This window comes from Rhipicephalus microplus, chromosome 6 (genome assembly GCF_043290135.1).
Source record: "Rhipicephalus microplus isolate Deutch F79 chromosome 6, USDA_Rmic, whole genome shotgun sequence".
NCBI classification, from domain to species: Eukaryota; Metazoa; Arthropoda; class Arachnida; order Ixodida; family Ixodidae; genus Rhipicephalus; species Rhipicephalus microplus.
This window is the reverse complement of record NC_134705.1, coordinates 149087529-149092044: the sequence shown is the minus strand read 5'-3', so window position 1 is coordinate 149092044 and position 4516 is coordinate 149087529.

The window sequence follows — 4516 nt, the reverse complement described above, 5'->3', positions numbered from 1 at the left end:
ATCCGAAGTTTGCTACGAAGGAGCGTTTCATAAAACATTAAGTTTCGTTTCTTGTGCAGGGGAGCTGTTAAACTAATGTTCAGCCTATATACGTCACTTTCCAGGGTGTACGAAGGGGTTATCTAAAACAGAAATAGAGCAACCTCCACTACCCACCTTGTGTCCAACAAAGATGAAAGCGCTGTCGTAAGTAGACTATACCGTGTAAGTGCAAAGCAGCCCCTAGAAGAGCATAACATTTTATAGCAAGCATAGGAAAAAGTTAGAAAAAGGAACTGATCTTGTCAAAAGGTAAGGATATCTTCATATATTGCGGAGAAAATTGGACGAAGATGGCGAGTTGGAGGTTGTAGACATGAAACTTGGCGAAGCAGGGAAAAAGGAGGGGTGACTGGAGGAAAGGAGTAGCGTTGGAGGTTAGTAAGGTGCACATGTGCGTGGAAGTAAAAATCACAGCTTTACCGCAAAGACGAAACAATGAACGCGATAGCAACAAAATGGAAGGTCACGCGCACAATGGCAAGCAGATCAAAACGTTCCCCGCATTTTTCTCGCTCAAATGGCGCACGAAACGTACTCACAGGTACAGATGAAAGTGAATAAACGTTTCAGCTTATTACTTCGCGGGGCCTGTAAAGCGCGTCCTTTTCGTAAACGAAGGCTTTGCAACGATTGCAGTGACCTTTGTGCGCCCCGTAGCTACAACAGAATTGTTCTAGTGCCCCAACGCCAGCCAAGATGTATGATTCTTCGCATCGGGAGATAAGGGCGCGCGACACAGTCCACTCTCGTCCTCTCCGCGGGCCAAAGTACGCATGAGATGTGAGACTACCGCGCGATCATTGCGCCATTTTGCTGATAATGCTCAAAACATGATAGTTCCCCCCACCCTCCGAGATGCCGGCCAACGGCGGTAAGTGGTCGATATAAATTGCTTGCTGTTTAAACGATGAAGGAGTCATCCCTTGGTGGCTCAGTAGTTAACGCCTCGAATTCACAGTGCGAGGTACCTACGTTCGATACCGTGCACTGGAGTCTTTTTTCTGGATCTTTTTTTCTTTCTTTCATTTTCATATATATTGGTACGTATACATATACAATGCTTGACATCGACATAGACGCTGACGCTCACGCCTACGCGTGCGGCGAGATCCAGCCAAGAGTGTCTATAAAATTGCTATCGCCATAATAGGCGGTATACAACTGGGCTGAGCGCAGATAGTATGAAGGTTATGTTAACGATATGTAAACCGGGTAAATCCTACTGCTTGCAGCCCACAGACTGAAAACGGAGATAGCTATAGTTATCTCAACAAATAGTTGATGACGTTCGTGAAGCCGGAACACTCTGCATGATGCAGGGTACTGAATCACGCGCCACAGGGAAGAAGATGAACCCAAGGGTAGGTTGCATTCTGACGCAGTTTTCCAAAGACGTTAGTAGATTAGAAAAACAATCTCCACGTGCCCGGATTCATGATTGGCGCTGCTAGTTCTTCATCAAAAAAATCTCGTCACTGCAAAGCCGGCTACACATACCCCAGTCACGAAGCCGATGACCCTGTCTGAGTAGTCCCTACAACGTCTACGGCTCCTGCTACCAATGGCTCACTCTGACAAGCGGGTGTCAGGCGGCAATCCACCACCGCCCATAACGGAGACTTACTTGGAGGGACACGAGTGTTGACTATAGCGTCGTCGGTGAACCGCAGTGCCTCGTCTGCTGCTTTCACAAATATTAGAACTGGTATGGGAACATTAATTATCAAGGAAAAATATCTCTCGAATAGTTGGCATACCCTACACGTTACGCAACTTATTACCAGTATGAATAAAAAGACAGATTTATTACTCAAGAATACATCCAAACCTTCACTATTGCCTTCTGATATGTGGAACAACAACAAAAACTAAGCACGGCTATTTATATCCATTACAAAACGAGCTGTGTGACTAATAGAACTCCTGACGTTTCGTTTGCACACGCCCCCTCCCTCCTTTTTTTGATTGCATCGACTGCTAGTCATTATTAATATTCGATATAAAAATTCAGCAATGATTATATATTATGAAGTTCAATGTTACAAAACTCAATTTTTGAGAAAGTTTAAACAGCGGGACCATATCCGTAATTTACGACACAACAGTTTCAATAATGCTACGCTCTTTTACTGAAATAGAAAATAAATAAAGGAGTTGTTCTCCCCGTTATTTGGCAACGGCAGCAATTTTCACTTGATCGTTACAAATAAGATACGCTTCGTACTTACTACGGTACACAAAAACGCCAGGCCTGCGTGGTAGGCGCAGCACAGTTACAGCGAAAGCGGCCTCTCAGAGCCTTTTCAAAACACTCATTGGGTAACTACTCCAAGTACACTTGCTTGGTACTAACTAGGGCATTGATAATAAACTTTTGGGTAGTTGGCTGGCATTCTCTATGCTATTTTCCATCATTCTTCTGAGAAGCATGGTATCCGCTAAGCAATTGCAAGGAATTTTGTGCCAATTGTCCATGCAGTGACAATTGGCACAAATTGGCACAATTTACAATTGGTACCGCTTGCAGTGACTGACGACAATGAGGAATTATAGCTGTAGTGGATATGTGCCACAGTTAATAGGGAAACAAGAAGAAGCTTTTGTAGTGAGTTTGGGCAGTGAACGGTCCACTCATTTCGCTAATCACATTGTGCGACGACTGATTGTTTTTTCGCTGTTTTAAGACGCTTTATAAGTCGTATTAACGCGATTGCTTTCCCAACATCAAGCCTGGCTAAGGCAAGTTTGAAAACGAGTTACAAGTAAGTTACACTTGTTGATTGCTTACCAGATTTAATTGTTTCATCCAACTTCTCGGAACGCCCATGCTTGTGGGGATTCATGCAGGAAGTTTACCTCGCAGTTGAGTTCCTTAAAGCTCGCTTCTCTGTAGAATACCTATACTCAGTATCGCGCAAGGTGCTGTATAAGGACCTACTGAGTACACTCTTCCCACCTCCAGTGTACCGTTCACTGTACGCCAATCTTCCTGGTCACGATGTGTTGAAGCGTGTGCGCAAAATGTACATTCCACCGAATTCAAAAACATTCTTCTCTAAACTCCACTCTGAAACATTGGCGGTAAACACATGGTTAGAAAGAAAAGGTATTTTCATTCCGTCTGTTAACTGCCGTCTATGTGATGTGCCGGAAACGATTGAACATTGCTTTGTTAGCTGCAAAGATGCCATACTATTTTGGGATGTCCTTCAGCGAGCACTGAAAAAACGTTTCGTCATTAATTCTCACACAATACGTTATCTTCTGCCAGCAACACTTGATGAAGTACCATATGATATGTTTTTCCTCATGGGTTTGCACAGCTTGTGGAAGACACGAATGCAAGACCGCAATGCAGAGCCCACCACCTCTTCAAGCGCACACTTCATTCAAATGACTATCCACCTAAAAAACATCTACGATGAGCTAGACTTTAGACCGGACTGGTACTCCATCTTAGAGAACTGTTTGACCTCACCCCCTTTTTTGTTTGTTTAACACGATGTGAAGAACTCTTCATGTGAGGAACTCGCGCTGTGTTAGCCATTTAGTGTTTATGAGTAACGCTTGAGCGCTTACTTTGGCGATTTGATTGTACTTTTGTTCGCTTGATTTTGTCTTTATTGCCCAAATACTTTAATAAATGCAATGAAAAAAAAAATACCGGCATAACTCAGTGGTAGAGTATTTGGCTGGCACGCAGCGGACCTGGGTTCAAGCCCCACTGTGTCATTGGTACGAGGTTTTTTTTTATAATTTAGTGCGATGTGGTTACGGACACCAGCGGTGGCGGGGGGGGGGGGGGGACAACATGCAACTGCGCGTGACCCGAAAAGAGATCTCATAACAACTTTCGCTGTAAAACTAATTGACCTAATTTCTCATTGCCTTGATGAGTGCCCTACAGTGACGACAGTAAAGGAAGAAAACTCCTTCATTTGCGTCTTCAAAAAGAAGATACACACATTCCTCCTAAAAACTCCGACTGTCATACCTCCTTTGATTCATCTTTTTATCATGTGTTACTTTCATATGTGGTCCTTGCCTGTATTTTTATCATTTTTGTTTATTTCGGCGGTTATTGTGCTCCTCAATTAGGCTCTCAATATTCCTTATGTGCGATTCATGTTTGTGTAGAATTTTATGTTCAGTGGCTTGACGTCAGAACGAAACTGTGAATGTTTGATAGTATTTTCTACATTCATTTTGGGTTTGCTACATTTAACCGCTAATGTAAGTGTACACAAAAGTGTCGCACATTTTCGGGCTTTATTTGCCTTTACGCCAATCCCCTTAGGCAGGTTATATACGGATTGTCTGAAATACATATGTGCGAAAATGGCAGATCCCATATACCGTGGGGATCGATGATATGCGAAGCACGAATGAGGAAGGCTAATATACATCACCTTAATGTCAGCGCAACGTTACAAGGCGGACGTGAATTATGTCGTACATCACTTCAATGTCATGA